Below are 21283 nucleotides of genomic sequence, written 5' to 3'. Positions count from 1 at the left end.
GTGATGATTAAGAAGAGTTTTTCAAATGGCTCTGGATAGCTTTAATTTCTTCCCCTGAAAACTGCCTGTTCATATCCTGACTGTTTCTCAATTGAGGAATGACTTGTATTCTTAGACATTTGACTCAGTTCTCTATATATTTTAGATATGAAGCCTTTATCAGAAACACTGTCTGTAAAAATTATTTCCCAGATTTCTGCTTTCCTTCTAATCTTCACATCTTATATATGAGAAATGGGAAGCAACAGGAAGAGATCAAGCCTTATGTGGAAGGCTAGTTCAGCTGCAACCCCACCCACCCCCTACCCCCTGCAAACAGCCCACACCTGGGAGCCTCCAACTTCCTTTCTGGGACATCTCTGTATGTACAGAGGCTCAGGTTTTCTTTTCCTTCCTCCCTCATTATCTCTGGGCATGTTAGTACAGATCAGGGGAGAAGCAGAGAGGATGCTCTTTGCTGGGATCACTTCCTCAGAAGGCCCAAAGCCAGCCCCAGGCCCAATGCAGAGACAGAACAACCAGAAGGCACGGGTGAATTCCCCTGTGGGCAGAGCAGAGCAGAGCACACCTGAATTGTTTCAGTCATTGCACTCATTAATTAAATCAGTGTTTAGAAAATGGTCCTGAGGACCCTAAGGAAGGCAAGGCTGAGCCACCATGGGAATCCTGCAGAAAACAGGTATCAGACACTGAGAGCAGCCTGTGGACAGAACAGGGGACATGTAGCAGGTGAGGTGGGAAGCACTTCTTTCTTCCACAATTTCATGTATGAGATAGATAGATATATAGATAAAGGAGGAGGAGGAGAGGAAAGAGGAGCAGGAGCAGCAGGAGGAGGAGAAGAAGAAGGAGATGGGGAAGAAGGAGGAGGAGGAGAAAAAGGAGAAGGAGAAGGAGGAGAAGGAGAAGGAGAAGGAGGAGAAGGAGGAGAAGAAGGAGAAGAAGGAGAAGGAGAAGAAGAAGGAGAAGAAGAAGAAGAAGAAGGAGGAGGAGGAGAAGAAGAAGAAGAAGAAGAAGAAGAAGAAGAAGAAGAAGAAGAAGAAGAAGAAGAAGAAGAAGAGATTGCCACAGGCTGAACTTGGAATCTTCTTCATTTGTTATTATTGTTCACACAGACAAGTCTCATTGGCTTTTATTAGTAATAATCAAACACTAAAATGCTCCTCTGACTGTGGAGTTGAGGAGGCTCTGGGACTTCAAAGTCTCCCAGAGTAGAAAGGTTCTTCAACCAGGAGGCTTTTTTCAGTTTGTAGGGGAGAGACGAGAGGTAGTGAAGCAAAGGAGGCAGCTGACAGTGAAAGTGAAGAGGCTACAGAGACAGAGAGAGGAGTGGAGCAGTGAAAGCAAGAGGATTACTACAGTGAAAGAGAGGAGATCTAGCAAGAAGGTAGAGACGCTGAGAGGTCAGGGGGAGAAGAAGCACAGGGAAGCTGGAGTGAAGGAAAAAAAGAGTGAAAGGGAGAGGACTGAGAAAGTTGCAGAGGACTGAAGGCAAACTGGTCCAAGTGAGGCATGGTGGCAGTGGCCAGCGTAACCTCAGGTGAGAGAAGCTCAAGCTGCAGGAGAGAAAGTTAAAAGAGAAAGTAGAGAGTTCATTGGCCAAGGTTTCAGGTTGTATATCTTACTTTCCTGTATTTTTATTTCTAAATTAGTTCTCATAAATAAACCCATTTAGTTAAATTGAAAGAGGCTTCCTAATCTTTTTTCTTGTAGTCTGGGAGAAGCGGGGGGAGGGGGAGGCGGGATTTTTAACCGACCCTTGCAGACTGGCTTAGGCGGCTAATAGCCAGCTATAGCTTTACCAGCTAAAAGCAGTCAGCTAGCCAGTCAGGAGTTCACAGATGAGGGCCCAGCTAATAATTTATTTTTTCATTGAATGGCTACCATAACGGGACTTACAGGCCAGTTAAAATTTTACAGCCAGCTCATGGCTATAATTTTTCAGATGCTAACACAGTTCTAAGTTTTCAGATTAGCAGTGATAGTTAAATTTTTTACCTCATCTTGCCAGAAGAAGGCATGGCCCATTTCCCTGTGGGCTTTGGGGCCCAGAAAGGCAGTTTCTGGAGAGGCACATGGATCAAGGATTGGCATCATGGTGGAGATACATGAGGGTCAAGGCTTTTGAGGATGCAGAGTAGAAGAAGAGTGCCCTCCAGATATCAGTGCCTTGGGCAAGCCCCTGGTTCTTCTCTCCCCTTGCCCACCTCATATTAAGATAGATCAACATTCCATTTCCTGCACAATGGTCTCCTTCTCTGAACTGACCTGGGGAACCTTGGCTTTGGCCCTGGGCTCCTTCTGGCTATTCACCATAGGAAGATGCCCTCTCTGGTGCAGTGTATCTGATCCAATTCAGAGCCGGATCCTGAACTGTCTAGACTCAGTGAAATTTGCTATAGGATATGGCAGGCCATAATGCCCCTTGGGAGCCCTGGATGCTTTGCTCCCCCTTTCCCCAGAAAAGAGTGGCATCTTTCCACTCAGAACCCTGTCTCATCTTCTCCCCCCCCCAAACATTGATTTGATATTGGCATGGTCCTCAGGTTGGCCTAGGCCATGTTTCACTTCTCAACTCTTTGTCTAAGGTGATCTGTTTGGGGGGTCACCCCATGTTGTTCTGGGTCTGGCCAACTCCTCTAAGGATTCCATAGAGAGTCTGCCTTAGAAACCAGGTCACCTCCAGGGGCCTTAAGCTCAGTGTGCCAAGCTCTACCCATAAATGTCTGCCACTCCTTCCTTGTTACAGACTTTGCTGCAAGGACCAGGGGAGGGGGCTGATGGACAAACATGTACCCCACCCTCCACCACAATGAGTTTTTCTCCAGGTTTGCAAGATGCCACCGCCAGCTCCCTCTCTGCCTGTGGGGAGGGGACACTCTGTCTCTGGTGACACTGATAAAACAGACATAGCTTTTTATCAACTCTGCTTCTTTCCACTGATGCAACAGAGCCCCGAGGGGCTAAGAATCCATCGGCAGGCATTCAGTTATTGTCCCCAGGGTTCCAAATGTCATCCTCTTCCCCAAAACCCTCCCAGTCGTTCCTCAAAGCCCCTAATCCCAAAGCTTTGGGAGTATATGGAGCCTGAGGAGGTAGGAAAGGGTCTTGAGTTTATCTGAGAGCCCAGCAACATAGGCAGCCTTGGGCATTGGTGCCTGGGGTTCTGCTGGCAACTTATCTGAGTCTAGGTCATGAGGAGTCTTTAGGACACTGTTGCCATCACCTTCTCTGCTGTTGGTGACTGGTTCCAACCTGGGTGAGCCCTAGCATACAGCTTCAAGGTCTGCAGCCAATCAATTAGTAAACAGTAACTACTTGCCCAATATGTACCGGGAACTATGCTAAATACTGAAGATATAAAAAGAGGCAGAAGACAGTCCCTGCCCTCAATGAGCTCCTAATCTAATGGAGAGATTACAAACAAACAAATATATGCAAGGCAAGCTATAGTATAGAATAAATAGGAAATAATTAACAGAGGAAGGCACTGGAGTTAAAAGGGGTTGAGGAAGACTTCCTGTAGAAGATGGGATTTTAGTTGGGACTTAAAAGATGCCAAGGAGATCAGTAGGCTGAGTGGAGGAGAGGGAGCATTCTAGGCATGGGGTCAGTTAGAGAAAATGCCAGGAGCCAATAGATGGAGTATCTTGTTTAGGGAGTAGCTGGGAGGCATGTGCCACTGGATTGAAAGGTCCTTGTTGAGAAGTAACATGTAAGAAGACTAGAAAGAAAATGATAAATGTTGGAGAGGATGTGGGAAAACACATTGTTGGTGGGGTTGTGAAGTGATCCAGTCATTCTGGAGAGTAATTTGGAGTTGCCAAAGGGCAACCAAATTGTGCATACCCTTTGATTCAGCAATACCACTACTAAGTCTGTATCTCAAAGAGAATATCAAAAAGGGAAAAGGAGCTGCATGTGCAAAAATATTTATAGCAGCTCTTTTTATGTGGTCAAAGAACTGGAAATTGATGGAATGCCCATTAATTGGGGAATGGTTGAGCAAACTGTGGTATATTAATATAATGGAATATTATTGTACAATAAGAAATTATGAACAGGCAGATTTCCAAAAAAACCTGGAAACACTTGTATGAAATGGTGCAAAGTGAAATGATCAGAACCAGGAAAATATTGTACATAGTAAAAGCAATATTGTGTGATGATCAACTATGAAAGATTCGGCTCTTCTCAGCAACACAATGATCTAAGACAAGTACAAAGAAGTCATGACGCAAAAGGCTATCCACATCCAGATAAAGAGCTGATGGACTCTGAATGCAGAGTGAAGCATACTTTTTAAAATTTTATTTTTTTTATGTTTCTCCCTTTTGATCTGTTTCTTTTTTCACAACTGTGACTAATATGGAAATGTTTGACATGATAGCACATGTATAACCCATATCAAATTGCCTACCATTTTAGGAAAAGGGGAGGGGAGGGACAGAGAAAAATTTGAAACTCAAAACATTGTAAAAATGAGTACTATTTAAACCAACAAAGAAGACTGGAAAGGTAGGAGGGGGCAGGTTATGAAGGGATTTGGATCCCAAACAGAGCATTTTGTATTTGCTCCTAGAAGAACTACTGGAGTTCACTGAGTAGGAGGATGATATGGTCAGACCTTGGCTTTAGGAAAAGGACTTTTGTGCCTGAATAGAAGGTAAGCTTTGACCTTGCCTTGCCCAGAAGTTCCTTTACCCCATATCCAAGACGTCTTCTTGCACACCCTCCAGACAATAGCCCATCTCCCTCCCCAAAAGAGTAGCATCTGCTGCTTCCCAGCTGGCATGTCACCATATCTCCACTTTCTCTGCTTTCCAGTCCTCCTTCATGCATTGGCTTTCCCTATTAGGGTGTAAGCTCCTCACTGGGCACAATGGCACATGCCTACAATCCCTGCTACTCGAAGGGCTGAGGCTGAGGGATCGCTTGAGGTCAGGAGTTCAGAGCTGCAGTTGGGATAAAATGGACCTGGTGTCTTGACAAGTGTGACCCCAATATGGTGAGTCCCCAGGAGCAGGGGCCACCAAACTGTCTAAGGAGGAATGAACATGCCCAGGTCATAAGAGCAGATCAAAGTGTCTGTGTTTTTCGTGCTTGTACTTGTAATACCAGCACTTTGTGCCTAGTAAGGCTTCAATAAATGCCTTGTCGATCTTTGTCTATCTCCTAGGTGCCAGTCACTGGGTTGGACGGGTCCTGAGGACTCAAGTACAAAGAATGGCATCAATCACGACTCACAAGAACCGGACACTCAGGTTGACCACAATAAATGTCCATGGCAGACAGACCCCTCTTATATATAGTCTGTCCAAATCCCTTATTAATTTACCACAGTATCCTCCAAATCCAACTGAGTCCCATGTGAATATTTAATACAACAAGCAGCCCTCCCCTTCCCAAGCTAACAACACAAACAACTAATCCAATATGGAAAAGTAAACCTTGTATGGCTATGTCTCCAGGATGTGAAAATTGTTCTTACAAGGTGAGAGAAAGATGCCTCTGATCTGTCTGCTTCCTTCATTGGGGATGGGAGCTAGCTGTGGGCATGGCAACAGTGCAGCTCCATCACCACACTGCTGTGGTAACTGAATTCTGGAATGCCTGTTTCCTTAAGAAAGATGAACTGCCCCCCAACACCCCATGGGGCTTCTTGTGTTTGCTCTCACATGTGGGCTCAGTGACTACAACTGGGGGGCCAGGAAAAGTGATGGATCTTAGATTTGGAAGAGATATTTAGAAGTGTTTGTGCCTGACTCCCCCACATGAAGTGTGAACAGGATCAATTGATGGCATCCCTAACAGAGGACTGTCTAGCCTCAGCCTGAGCATGAATACCCCTAGAGCTTTCTATCTCAGGCAGGCAGTAAGCCCCATCCTGGAGGCAGCAAACATGGACTCTCTAGGGACCAGGCTCACAGCAGCATGAAAGGGGCATAGTAATAGTACAGAACTAAATACAATCAGCAAGGTTAATGTTGCCATGGTTACTAGAACATAGGCCAGCGGATGTTCTGTTAGCAAAACAGCCTGGGAACAATTGAGCGGCAGAGAGCTGAGGGCCAGACTGCAGGAGAGGTCATCCCAGCTACCAGCGAGCAGGTCAGTCTGGGGATGGATGGATAGATGGATGGATGATGAGAGAGAGAGAGAGAGAGAGAGAGAGAGAGAGAGAGAGAGAGAGAGAGAGAGAGAGAGAGAGAGAGAGAGAGAGAGATTAAACAGACAGGCAGGCACAGACAGCAAGACAGGCAGACAGGCAGGAAGACATATAGATTAGTGGGGTGTGGGTAGCAGAAGCAAGGGCTGACATGGAGAATTCAATGGGTTTAGTCTTTCAGACAGCGAGGATTAGAAGAATGATTCAGGGAATCCCTCCACTAAAAGCTTCCTCTATTCCAATGCCTCATCTGGAGCCTCAGACAAGGCTAAGTCATGAGCTCTACTAGTAATGACATTTATATGGCACTTTAAGGTTTGCTAAGCCCTTTAGTAATGCTGTCTCATTTGATCCTCATAAAAACTCTGGGAGGAAGGTGTTATTATCATGCCCTTTTTACAGATGAGGAAACTGAAGCAAATAGAGGTCAGCTTGCTAGCTCAGGGTCATACAGTTGGTGACTGAAGCAGAATTTGAACCCAAGCCTTCTAGACTCCGTGCATCTGCCACCTGGTGAGGAGGACTGCAGGTGACTATTCCTCAGAGGCAGACACAGTGGCTGTCACCGGGTCCTCACCATGAGGCTGGATGCAGGATCGTGACTTTCTTGGCCAGAGTAGCTTGTGAAAGATCACAAGAGGCTCAGGCTTGATCAACATCTACTTGGTCAAAAGCCTATGCTTGAGTCAAAGAAGTGAAGGGTTTTTTGACAAGGCTCCCTTAGGTGTGGACCTTTTTCTCTTGTCTCTTCCTCATCTGCCCAGGGGTATTTGATATTTGTATCCTTAGTAAGGGTGGCATTCTCTTGAAGGACTGGGGCTTCTGATAAGGGTGGGACAATGTATGTTCCTTGGGGTTATTAGACCAAGAGAATCAACACTGGTGATACTGTGGGGACCTAATAATCTAGCGGATTATTAGACGAGGAGATTCCACTTGGTCCAAAAGGACTCCTACTTGTACAGCCTCAGAACTTGGTCTGCAGTGGCTTCATCAGCCTCTGTACTAGGAACAGACAGAATGGAGGTAGGGATTCCAGCAGTGGGGATACTGACAGTGATGGCAAACTCACTACCTATCAGGGCAGTTCATTTCATTGTTGGTCAGCTCTAATTAGAGCAATTACTACTGTAAAATGCCTCATGATGAGTGTCAAGTGCCAGCTTGTGGTGTCTGATCAGTCCTAGTTCTGTGCTCAGGACCAACCTGCCACACACCCGTCTTTTCTTCCATATGACACTCCTCATATCTTTAAACCCTTGGCTGCTTCCCATTTACATTTGCTTCTCCAGATGCTGCTTGCACACTGAGGTTTCCAGATCCCTTATCATTCTGGCAATGAGCCCCCTTCCTTCTGGCCATCCCCTTCAAGAAACACTCTTGGTTGCCAACAGCCCTTTTCCAATGAGATTCATTACTTTGGATCAAAACTTTGGCTCTGAGCAACTTCAAAACTCCCTCTTGCCCCTTCTTCCTCCAGTTAAAGACAGACAGTCCCTTAAGACTCATCCATTTCTACAGCAATGTGAAGGAGTTGAACTAATCCTTTCCCAAGAGCAGATTGTTATGGTACTTGGGGAAAGAGTGGGGAGGGAGAGGAGAGGATACTATGAGGCTGACTCTGATGTTATGTTCACCTATTTGTAACCTGAGATAAGAACAATTTTCATGAAAATGCATCCATTTGACAAGTATATATTGGAATATGGCAAAGGGTAACCAAGGCAAGCCAAAGGAAAAGAGGCTTGTGAACAGTGTGTCTAGAACAGAAGGAGACTGGACTTTGGGGTCAACAATGTGGAACAGATCACATCTACTACTTAAGACTTCACCTATTTGAGCCTGTTTCCTCCTCTGTCAAATAAGGGAGTTAGATTGGATCCCCTTCCAATTCTATCTCTCTGGTCCTATGATTGAATTCCTGAACATGATCATTTGGAAAGGATCCAGATCCACAGAGGAGGTGAGTCACCAAGGATCTGGGAGAGGAACATATGAAAAGAAACCTTATGAAGATGATGCTGGAAGGGACAGGGTAGGGGAAGTGTCAAGAGGAGGCACCTTGGGTAAAGCATAGAGCCTTGCAAATAAATATTTGCTAAAAACAGATTATAATACGCAATTAGGTAGACAATCCATTGAATTAGTCCATTGGTCCAGGTGCCTGAGCCAGGCTCTAAAAATGGCCATAGAGCTGGATAGTAGGAGAGTTAGCTATCTACATTATCTTTGGGACATGCCAGTATTCCTAATGACCTCCATGCTGCTGGCTACAACAGGGGGACAGCCTTGTACCCCCAAGATTTTCCTGGTGATACTGTGGGGATCTGAATCCTAGAATTCCACTCTTTCTATTGTTAGTGACCCAGAGGGCAATGGAAAGATGCATGCATCTGGCTCATAAGGAGATAAGCTGGCCATGGAGAGAGAAAGATAGCGAGAGCAAGAGCAAAAGTGAGAGAAATGAAAGGATGAAGAAAGGGGAAGAGGGAGGTTCTACACAGCTGAAGTACCCCACAGACATACAAGGAACAGGAAATGCCAGAAACACCAGAGGAAGGGCTCCAGATTACTTGAGGGGGTCTCTATAGAGGGTTTGCTATAAGATATGGAAGAGAAGTGCTGGAGGTTAAAATGGGTCACAGGATGGACAGACAGATGAAACCATGATGATGAGATGAAGACCAAGGCATGAATTCTCCCAACTGATGAGTAAAGAGCTCTCTTGTTGTTGTTGTTCATTCTCAAAGAGAACCATGATATTGGGGTGATATCATGACATGCAATGAATTGGAAGATAGACATCATCAGCATGACTGGAGATAGCCCCAGATCTTTAAGGCAATTGGGGTTAAGTGACTTGCCCAGAGTCACACAGCTTCTAAGTGTCTGAGGTGAGCTTAAAAACAGGTCCTCCAGACTCCAGGGCCAGGGCTCTCTCCACTGTGCCACCTAGCTGTACCATGAAGACCTCTAAGGAGACCAGAAGTGGTGGCTCAGGCAGCCCATCAGCTAGGAAGGTTAATCTCTCCCAGAACAAGGGATCCATAGGAAGGGCATCTGCCCAGAGCCCACAGAAAGGTCTGAGAATCCCCAAGAATTGGGGCTTAGAGGCCATCCTGAGGCCAATTGTGGCTGAAAATGTCAGGCTTATTTTCTGAACTGTGACAAGTCAGACTAAATTGTTCACTTGTATAGAACTCGTGGGGGGTGATACAGTGTAGAGCAAAGGTATCCAATTCCAGTAGAACCTGGGACCACTAAACCACACAAAAGGATCCCTTGGATCACATGTTGACTCAGAAAACTACATGTTAACATCTGTATTTTATCACATTTTATTTTTTTTGTTTAAAATTTCACAATTCCATTTTAATCTGGTTCATGCAGCATTTGTACCTGTTATAAAAGAACTGAATTCCAAATCCAGAAAACTTGAGTTCACTTCCTCCTTCTCCTGTCCTGGCTGTATGACTCTGGGTGAGTCACCAAGCTTGTGTCCCCAACAACCACTTCCTAAGATTCTAAGTTTTCAAGCAATTACCTATTGATCTGCATTGTAAGTTTGCTATTAGACTCATGAAATCACAGTCTCAAACATGAATGAATGAATGAATGAATGAAAAAATAGGAAAGAATATACTGGCCATGACCATGTTTAGACGTCATGTGAATAAACAAATTGGTTTTTCAAAAGGCACATTCTTCTCTCAGTACACCAGAATTTTCTGGGTATACATTAGTTAGGAATCTAGAAAGCTTTCAAACCTGGTTACAAACAGAGAGCTTGGCAGCTTTTCAAGCTTTTTCCTATTATTAAAAAGAAGAAAAAAGACAAAGCCTATTGTAGTCAGAGGGGGAAATAGAGGGTTTTCACCAATGGCCAAGTTCTTCAATAATTATATTGAGATGAGGAAAGCCCCCAGTGCGTGGGTCTGTATAACAAAGATCAGTCTGTCAGTTTTCTTAAGTACATGAACCACTAACAGCTCCCGATGGCCTCCAGTGACTCCCTGGGGGGGGGGGGGTTGTGTGTGTGTGTGTGTGTGTGTGTGTGTGTGTGTGTAAAGAACCTCACAGGTCTCCATGGATACAGGCATTTTTCATGCTAAAATGCATGCATTCACTCTCTTCTTCCGAGCCTTTGGAGTCCTGTAAACACTTGTAGTTTCCATTTTTAAGCAGAAACTGGACCTTTTACAGACAAAGAAGTATAATTAGCCTTCCCCAGACTGACAGTCAAAGGGACCCAGGATTAAAACCAACCCCCAAACCAACCCTGTTTACAATCCCTGCCCTGCACAGCTGTGGGCTCCACAGTCAGTCCGCCAGCCTCTGCTGCTCTCCTCAAGTGGGCTGTCTACTCCTGGAGTTCCCCAAATGGACCACAAGTTCTAGGCATCACTTGGATCTCTCAGACCTTTGGTCACAGAATTCTAGAATCTTGGTGCTGGAAATAATCTCATCCCACCACGGAATGAACAAGAAACCACACTGCACCCCACTCACAGTCGTCCTCCAACCTCTTCTTGTAGACCTCCCATGATGGGGAACTCAACACCTCTCTTGATGGTTCCTTCAACGTTTAGCTCATTCTTTTCATTAGATTTTTTTCTTGACATTTAACCTCAACAGGTCTCTTTTCAACCTCCCTCTCTCGCTTTTGCTCCTGGCTCTGCCCTGGGGATGAGGCGGAAAAAGGGTCATCTCTCTTGCATGTGTGGGAAACCCTTCCACTATTTGCACACACCATCACATTCCCTCCCCTCCCCCTGCCCCCTCTTCTCTTCTCCACCCTTTAATAATGCCTCCCTCTGTTCTCACCCCACCAAGCCCCATGTTTATGCTCCCCCATCTAAGCATCCACACTTTCAGAGGATGCTTTCACCATAACCACGGACTCCCCTTCCATTTATAGAGCTCCCACCCGTCTCTCAAACCAGTTGGCATATGCCATCTCCAAGGTTCCTAACTATCTTGCCAGTCTTCACTAGCAATTGTTGGAACTTGGCAGGAGATGACATGTAAACTTCCCCAAAGGGACACGTCTGTCCCCCTCAGCCCCACAGTGTCCCAAGTGGCAGGCAGGTGCCTTCAGAGCATCATTTAACCATTGGATAAAGCCAGGATTTCTTCTTCCCTTCTCTTGAGTGGAGGGAGCTTAGGGCTGTCTGGGTGCCTCTCAGTCACCACATCACAAAGGCTCCAAGGCAGGTCCAAGCCCCATCCCTCCTCACCCAGTGCCTGCTGCTTTTTCAGGCTTTGTTCTTGGGACACCAGAATCAGCCCCCGTTTACCCAGCTGCCCCAGGGGATTGACTCAAGCACACCAACACCTTTTGGCTGGTATCCAACACATGTCAATATTAGGAAGCTCTGGAACAATTGATAGCTTTAGCAGGTGGTGCATTGCATCATAAATTCCTCAGGGAACCTGATTTGCCATCCTGATTCTGGGTCCCTCTCCCCTGCAGACTGAAGAGGAGAGAGGCTCACGTAAGGAAGCCAGCCAATGAGGACACCCAATATGGACGTTCAGCTCCCTGCCCCAACCCCAATTCCTCCTCAACAGCAGACAGGGGAGGGGGGTCATCTCAACTCTCTACTTTGCTTCACCAGTTCAGACAAAGAATCTTTGCTTTTGTGAGCCAATTTCTTCATCGCTGTTTGGGGGAGGTAATAATACGTTCTGATTTCTCCCTGAGGAGGATAGGGGTTGGGCAGGGACTAGATGTGTGATGTCATTGGCATGGGAACTCCCAGATGAGGAATCACCTCCCTTCTCCCTGCCCCATGCATACAGGCACCTTCTCTACAGCCTCAGAGTCTTCATAAGGTACCTAAACATGAAGTGACTTACCCAGGGTCAGAGGCAGGTCTGGAACTCTGTCCTGAGAGAAATTATGGTTATTTCCACATTTCCACAGAATCACGGCATCTCACAGCTAGAAGGGACCTCAGAGGCCGCTGAAAACATCATACATGGGTAGATTAAGAATTCCATCTCCAACAAGGGACACTCTGTCTTCCACTTGGTTAGCTGCAGTGTTGAGGAACTCATTACCTGCCAAGGCAGGCCATTGCACTCCAGGACAGTTCTTCTTCAATGGAGTCTAAAGTGGCTTCCTTGCATCCTCTCCCCCTTACTCCCAGTTCTGGGGCCAGGCAGAACAAATCTAGTAGGTGTGACAACTGATGGGACTGACCACTGGGGAGTGAAATTAAAGACACACCCACAATAGCTCAACTGACTGCCCAGGTCTAGTTCTTTTGCCTGAATGATTATGAAGCCCCGACCATGGTCACATCTATCAGGTAGATATCTGTCGAGCAGCTAATTTCTCATTCTCCCTTTGTGGTTATTTGCATTCCCTGTAATTCCTCTCCAGCTCACCACGGAGTGATTCCCACCACCCACCCCTCTCCAGGACCGAGGGCAACACTCCATCCTGGTTTTCCTAAAGTACAAAGCCTTCTTTCTTTATTTCTCCTACAGCTTCCACATGTGCTCGGATTGCATTTTCTCTGAGCCCAGCCCTTTTCATCCATACCTGGCAGGAAGAGAGCAGTAAAATTACAAGACTTATTTCATTTTAATTCCATTATGAAGCTTTTAATCATAAATGCCCCCCAAACGAAAAGACAATTTATCATCCTGCCCCTGACTGTGCAACCCTCCCCAATTCACATTCATGAATCCAGATCACAGGGAGGAGACTGGATGATTAAGAGTCCGATTAGAGAAAGCAGATTAACCTGGCAAACATCATCAATTTCATTCCTAAACAGGGAGGTTTTCTAAATGCTCACAATAACTGCCCTGTATAAAATCACAAGCCAGCCTCTGCCTTCCCTGATGACTCAATTGAAATCTATTGAGTCTAGGGGCATAAAGAGAAAGGAGGCTTATGAATTTTCTCATTGGAAATTTAAAGACGATTAGACCAGACACGTTTCTAACTGTAAATACCTATTTAAACAGGAAAGAATTTAAAAATCTCTCTCTCTCTCTCTCTCTCTCTCTCTCTCTCTCTCTCTCTCTCTCTCTCTCTCTCTCACATACACACACACACACACACACACACACACACACACAGCCCTCTGGCTATTTCCCCAGTGTCCTGCTTTGTAACCTTAGGAACCTCCCTCAGCCTTTTGTCAAAAGAGGAGGGTTGGAGAAGAGAATGAATCTTCGAGATCCTCTCAGCTCTAACATTCTGTGGTTCCATGGAATCTGCAAGCCTGGGTCAGGTTCATTCCCAGTTTTTTCTTCAAAGAGCAAACAAATTCAAACAAAGCCCTGAAAAGCATCAATAATTCATGTGCATCAAAGGCCTTGGTTCAGAATTAAAGCAAGGTAAACCCAAAAGGTATTTGTATTTCTGAGTCCCCTGAACCAAGCTCACCAACCTCATTGAAGATTGAATCTGATTCCTTTGTAGAAAAAAAAAAATACATCTGTCTAACCTAGAGGCAAATCATGGAGAGAGAGGCGCTCACATGTGGGAGGCAGTGCTGAGTCTGAAGCCAGAAGCACCGAGTTCGAATCATGGTTCTGGCATCTACTCCCTGGGTAATCCCAGAACAGCCCCTTAACCTCTCTAGTTCTCAGTTTCCCTGTTTGTAAAATGAGTGTATTGGTTTGGATCAGACAAAGGTTATCTCAATGAGGAAAAAACATATATCTTCAATTTCATTTACTAAGTGAAATGTAGCATTTTTATGATGAATGTAGGGGTCAAGCGTTATTCTGAGGAGGGTGGGTGTGTAGGATTCACCTAACTGTCCAAGTGGCCTATTATACCAAGGAAAATAAGAACCCTTGGCCCAGAGGATCTATCTCCAGAGTTCCTTTCAGCTGAAAGTCTGTCACCCTAAGGGTTTATGTGTAAGACAAGGGACTTGCACTAGGACAGGGCTTCTTAAACTTTTTCTACTCATGACCCCTTTTTGCTTGAGGAACTTTTATGTGACCCCAGGTATAAGGGTATATGAAACAGGCATACATAACCTTGTACTGTTGCCAAGTTTTTCACGCCCCCCCCCCCACAATCAGTTAGGCAGCCCCATGTGAAGTCATGTCCACAATTTTAATAACCTAGGCACTAAATGACCTCTAAAGTGCCTTTGAGCTCTAGATCTGGGATCCAAAGTGTCCTGTGCCTCAGTTTCTTCTCCTATGAAATGAGGAAGTTGGACCAGAGGCCTCTGAAGTCCCTTCTGGCTCTGATGTAAAGTACCTCCTTATAAAACCAATGAGGAGCTCTGAAGAACAAAACTGAGGCACGTCATCCAAGAATTGCATATGGCAGAAAGAGAAGATGGGCTGGTCCTGTGATGAAAAGGATGACACAAATTCCAAGGTGGGGGGCCTGTGAAGGGCCCTCCCTAAAATAAAAAGAAAATGAGGAAGCCCTCCAGGATGCCAGGTGGCAAATGTTGGGTGAACCAGACAAGAGTGGGCAAGCACGGATGAGTGTCATCAGAGGGAACTGCTCAGTGAGTGAGGTCACAGTGCCACCAATGTTCTCCCAGTGATGTCCTATGGCTATGACTAGTGGACCACCCCTGTCTACCAAGGGTCAAGTGTGCAGATGACCAAAAGGACAAGGAGGAGAGGAAGTCAGCTGCAGTGGATTCCCAACGATGACCTACAAGCGATAAGTGGGAGTATGTTATGGAGAAAATGTATGCTTGGGAGTGGGGGAAATGAGAACCAGAGATCTAGAGCAAAGGGCAATAGATGGATTTGTAGGTGGAGAGGCCCTTAGGGGTCATCCAATAATAGCTACCATTTCTATAGCACTCTCAAGTTTGCAAAGTAACTTACAAATACTCTCATTTTATCCTCACAACAATCCTTTGAGGTAGGTGCTGTTATTATCCTCAGATGAGGAAACTGAAGCTGACTTCATTAAACGAAGTGACTTGCCCAGGGTCACACAACTATTAAGTGCTGGGGCCAGATCTGAATTCAGGACTTTCTGACTCCAAGTGCAAGATGAAGTCTAGATACCTCTACTCCACCCTCCTCAGATATTCTGTTTTAAGGAATCTGAGGCCCAGAGATAAGGGGAATCTGTTCAATATCACACAGGTGATCAAGCCAGGAGTTACATACCAAATATTCCCACTCCCCTTAGCAAGGGGCCTTGCAAGACCTTTGTTTTACAACTGGCTTTTCTGTTGTGGGCAAAATTGGGAAAGAAGCTGGAGCTGTCCGAGCCCCAAGCCCACCCTTCGTTCTTTCTCCTCAATGATTTGGACCGGACAGCAAAGGATAGAGCAGACACACAAGGCTCTGTTTTAATTCTTGATTCTATGCAACCTCTGGGTTGTTGCTTTTGTTTTCGAGTGGAGGAGACAGAAAAAGAGTCAGCAGTTTTCCTGTCTCAATCTGAATTGGCTTCCTGCCGGGCACACCCCTCCGCCCCAACACATCCAGGCACATGCAGACTGGATGATGGCAGCCTTAGAAAAGGCAATGTGACTCCAGGCCAGGTCATGGCCCCTTTGACTAAACTTTGTGGGCTCACAGCTCCCAGTACAAACCTCTCTCCTCGATGCCCTCCCCTCCCCTGGGCAGAGATGGCCAAGGAGAGCAGTTGAGGTCCCTGTTGGCTTGCTGATCTGTTAGCCTTTCTAACTGAGGCCATTAAGCCTGTCCAGCTGACCTTGAGATATATTCAGTTCCATGGAGAGCCACCTCTCTTTCAAGGGACAGGGAAAAATGAAGAAGGCTTTGTGGGGAGGGGGGCAAACTGTGTAGAGACAGTGGATTGGGCAGTTGAAGGGACTCCACTGAGAACAGGTAGGGTCTTGGGAGAGAGTGATGGAGCAAAGGTGCCAGCCCTTCTTCCTGGATCCCCCCCCCCACTAGATTCAGGGGAGGTCAGTAAGGGGCAGGATCCAGGGTTGAGTCTGGGGCCTCCTGGGACGCCCGATGGAGGCTTGATTCAAAGGCTGCTCATGGAGTACCTGTGACCCTGGGTGCTGAGGTGGGGGAGGGGAAAGGTTGTCTTCTCCCGTGTCTCGGGCTGGCTGGCCTCTGGTTGTCCCTCCCGTGGTTTGGGGAGCCCCTCCCACGGCCCCTGTTCCCAAGAACCCCGTAAGAATCCCCACCCCGAGGCTAGCAGCTATGGTAGCAAAGATATGGAAAATCTTGACAGTGATCCTGACGTGCCCACCTAGGGGGGAGGGGGTTGGAAACTCAGCCGGGTCTCGGGCAGGTGGAACGTTTTCCCTTCTTCCAATCACTGTCCAGAGGGAAGAAGGGAAAGTGTGCGCACTCACTTGCTGGGCCCCCACTACTGCTCCCAGCTTTCCGGCTCCCGACTGCTTTCCAGCAGGAAAGCCTGGGGGCGGGGGCCGTGGCTGCCCGCGCCAGAGGTCTTCCTTGAGTTTCTGGCCTCTGGAAGCAGAAGTCTAGCCCAGCCAGGGGCATAGGGAGGCCCTGGTGAGCTCGGAATGTGTGCACACGTCTGTACTCCTTCTGAGAGTGTGTGTGTGTGTGCACATATGTGTGTGCGTGTTTGCACGCGTGTGTGGGTTTATGCATATATGTATGTGCGCACAGCTGTGTATGTGTGATTACTCTGCGGTGGGGATGTCTGTTCATGTGCTTCCATCTCGGCGTGTTCTCTTGCCACGGCCCTATAGGTGCACGCGCCCCCAGCCGGGTGCAGAGTGCAAGGTGAGGCAGCAGGGTCTTGGGCTCAGGCACCGCCTCCTCTCTAGGCTTTGCCCACAGGCGCAAAGCCCCTCCCACGCAGGCGCTGCGGCCCAAGATTCAGCTAGGGAACGAGGTCCCCGTGAATGTACCCAGGCCCTGGGGATCCTGCAGGTAAGGCCGGCTCCTCCTCTTCCTGCCAGCCCCGTCTCAGCTTTGGCTTGGCGGCTTGATTCTGCTTCTCCAGACGTCAGGACCGGGGTGGTCAAACCCCGTGCTGGTGGCGGGTCTTCGGTTTCCGCATCGCCAGTCCCACAGGGGGAAGAGAACTACCCCGGCTTCACCTGGCTCCTGTTCGCCCAGGGCTGGGTGTGAGGGGCAGGGGGAGGCCGTGGGCTATGCCTGGGGTACTGGAAGCTGGGGTACGCTCTGCCGTGACGGCTGTAGCTGCTACTGCTTCACTATAGAGGGGCGGGGGGAGAGCATGAGTTCTTATTCAGGGCGCCCTGGGTCGCCAGAGGACACAGGCGTGGGCGTCCTGGGCCAGGGGCCAGGACTTAAGTGGATACCACACTAGCAGGCAGATGACCTTCCATGCCCCATGCCAGGAGGCACTGAGGAGTGCAGATCCCCCATTTATTAAGCACCTGCTTTGTATCAGGCATTGTACTGGGGACACAAAAGCAAAGAGCCAAAATACTCCCTGCTCAAAGAGCTAACATTCTGTTAGGAAAGAGAACATACATGTCTGTGTTATCTCTCCAGTAGAATATGTATGTATGTATGTGTGTATGTGTGTATGTATGTTTTATGGATATATGTTTATGGATGTGTGTATGCATTGTGTAAGTGTGTATGCATGCATGCACCTATGTGTATATATGTGTGTATGTGTGCATATTTGTGTATGTATTGTGTATAGATATTCATATACACGTTAGGTTTTTACAAATCTGTTTGTATAAATATATCTACATGTAGATGATATAAATATAGGTATCAGAAAGCTATTGGAGTAGTCTCAGTGAGAGGGGATGAGCATCTGCTCCAGGGAGAGTAGAGACAACCGGTCACAAAGAAATACGATAAGATTTTGCAGCACTGACCTGTGGTAGGACATCAAGGTGGCACAGTGGATAGAATAGTGGTCCTGTAGTCAGGAGGACCTGAGTTCAAATCCAGCCTCAGACAGTTGACACTAGCTGTGTGACTCTGGGCAAGTCACTTAACCCCAATTGTCTCTGCCAAAACAAAACAAAACAGTAACATTGACCTGTGTGTCGAAAGAAAAGGAGTCCAGGATCACTCCTAGGTTGCCAGTTTAGGTGACTGGAAGGAAAATGGTTCCCATAACAGAAATAGAGAAGTCTGGCAGAGGGGATGGTTTGTGTTGCAAGATGAGTTTTGTATTGGATATATTGAGTTTGAGATCTATCCAGGATATCCAGTTGGAAATGTCTAATATGTCTTCTCTAGGCTAAACAAGACCTGGTTCTGGCAACGATTAGATTGTCTTGATATCCTGAGAATATAGGGTCTCTTTCCCTTATCCTTGGTTGTCCCATTGACACCACATCCAGCATGACTGATTGTTCCACTCTCCAACTTTGTCTTTGAAAGATATTGGAGAAACAGGGATCCCAGGCCGTGAGCTTGGAGTTTGGATGGAGAGAAGCCAGTCAGAAATAGGGACTAATTAGTCATGTGTCCTTGGGCAAATTTGATTCTAACCCTAACCCTATCTCCTCTAGGCCCCAGGTCTCTTATCTAAAAACAATCAGGATTGAACTACATCATCTCTTAAGCTTCTGACTTGAAATTCTATAATTTGGGGAGAGCTGGACTAGACTGCTCATGATTTCATTATTAAAATTCTATTATTATAAATACTTTCTTCCTGCAGTAGGATGCAAGACCCCAAGAAACTCAAAGACCCTTAACCCCTAAGGAATTCTTCAATCTCACTTCGAACTCATTTCTCATTTCCCTTTCTCAGTTTCTTCAACCATTCAATCTAGCACATATTTTAATGAGCAGGTGGTCCTGCTGTGCCCCTCTTTGAAGGGCACCAAGATTGCTGGACTTGGCATCAGGAGAGACTGGTGTTTGGATCCTGGCCCTGACACATCCTAGCAGCTGACCCATGAGAAATCCTTTACCTACCTGATTCCCTTTCTTTATCTGTACAACGGGGTTGGAGGAGATCATCTTTAAGACCCCGTTCTGCTCTATCATTCTGCAGTTCTGAAGTTCTGATGGTCAGACATGGAAACTATATTAACCATCATAAAAGAGTGAGATGAAGTCAAAAGGAGATGGTAGAAGGAACAAAGGGTTTGGAATAAGAGGACCTGAATTTATGTATCTTAAACTCCAATTTGGAGCTGGAAGGGATCTCAGAGGTTACTGAGTCCTTATTTTAGAAAAGAGGAAGCTGAGGCACCAGGAGCTTCGATAACTTGTCCAACATTATCTAATAACTAAGAGGAAATACTTCTTCCTGTCTTGGAGACATAATCTAACCTCTCTCCTCCACTCTAAAATTAGGGGGTTGAAATACACACACACACACACACACACACACACACACACACGTATACATATACGTATATGTATATGTATACATAGTATATGTATATACATACACATATACATTTGTAATATACATATATACATACATGTATAACTAAATCCATAAATGATATAATTAAGTATACAAATGCAATTGTATATAAAATATTATATTTAAAAAGGTAATTGTATTTATATATAAAATCATCCTTATATGATATATTATCCTTAATTTAAACTTCTGTCTCCAAGTCCTATGGTCTAGCACTGTTATTCACTTGACCACAAGGGGACACTAGGCAAAAAGGATGATGAGAACCAAAGGGTATATTGAACCTATGACCTTGATTGTATGAATTGCCAACAGAATAGGGATTCCTGTTCCAATTACCCCAAGTTAGTACTTGTGCCATCAACCTCGGCCAGGTCTCTAAATTCCAGCAGACCGCTCTATGGATAATTTATGTTGATTCCATTCATTCATTGGCTCATTCATCAAACATTGATTAAGCTGTTGAATTGATATTCCTTAAGCACATATCTGACCACATCCCTTCCCTGTTCAAGAAGCTCCAGACCCTCCCTGTTGTTTCTAGGATAGAACACGAACTCTTCTGCTGACTTTACAAAGCCCTGCCTGCTCTGGTGCCAGCCAACCTTCATGCTCCCTGTATACACTCTTGGTTGCAACCAGATGAGATTGCCTGCTTTTTTATCTCTCTGCCATTCCATCTGCCATTTTGTGTCTTTGCATTTGACTGGTCAAGCTATATTTGGCTTGGTTTTAGTGGTAAAGGTTCTGGTTCTAGAATAAGAGTCCTGATGTCTGAGGTTTGGGTCCTGGATTGGGTCATTGAATGGTGAGGGTATCTGAAGCTTTGGTCCTGGAGTTAAGAATCTGGATGTCTGAAGCTCTGGTTGCAGAAATAAGGACATGATATCTGCCACTTTGCCCTTTGTTCTCATTTCCTGGTTTTAAGGTAAGCAACATAGTTTTTGAGCCTCAGATTCCAGAGGGAAAGGAATCATGCTTAGGCACTGTTTCTGATCTTGAAAGGTCAAATCCCTAGCTGGCTCCATCATGGAGAGCATGAGTGTCATTTCACATGGAGGCCAGAATAGACTTCTCTAACCTCTTCTCCTTCCCCCCCTTCTCCAAAGGAAACTTTTATTCCTGCCAGGAGGGGAAGCAGGAAATTGGGAGCAGGTCACTCTTCTCTCCTCATAGAGAAAGTGTACTATGCTGAAATTCTATCAATCTGCTCCTTAAATATTGTTAATACAGGGGACCAAGTTTTAGGTTCAAGTTAAACATCTGACTGCTGCTCATTAATGGGTAAAAGGGGCCCCCAAACTTTATATCCAAGGCTTGAGCCCTTTCCTATCAAATACAAGTTCTCAATGAACACACATAGCAAAAAGCAAAGAAACCCACTTATCCAAGGGTATAGAAAAACAAATCAGAGAGAGTATGCATATGAGCATATATACCAGACAATACACTGATTGAAGGAATATTCCTTTTGGAAGTGAGTTAACTCAGTTCAACCAAAAGAGGGAGTCTCAGATCTCGCCAAAAGAGGAAAAAATGCCCTCAAATCTCTAGTTCAGCTGCCAGCTCCTCTCATGTTGACTTCTTGGCAGAATATTTCTTTCCCTTTGGTCACCTGAAGAAAGGTTGGCATCACACATATCCCTTGAAGCTGGAAGTCAGAAGAATCCTCTCTCTTCTCTCATTCTCATCAACTCTGCCCTGCCCCCTCATGTAAGTACAGGGCATTGATCTCCACCATATCAGTGGGTTTGGAGCTTGGGTCACATTAGCAATAGTGTATCAAGGTAAGGAAGAGTATCAGTATACTCCAAGATGGTAGG

The sequence above is a fragment of the Dromiciops gliroides genome, chromosome 3, assembly GCF_019393635.1.
Source record: "Dromiciops gliroides isolate mDroGli1 chromosome 3, mDroGli1.pri, whole genome shotgun sequence".
NCBI lineage: Eukaryota > Metazoa > Chordata > Mammalia > Microbiotheria > Microbiotheriidae > Dromiciops > Dromiciops gliroides.
This window is presented reverse-complemented; position numbering follows the sequence as displayed.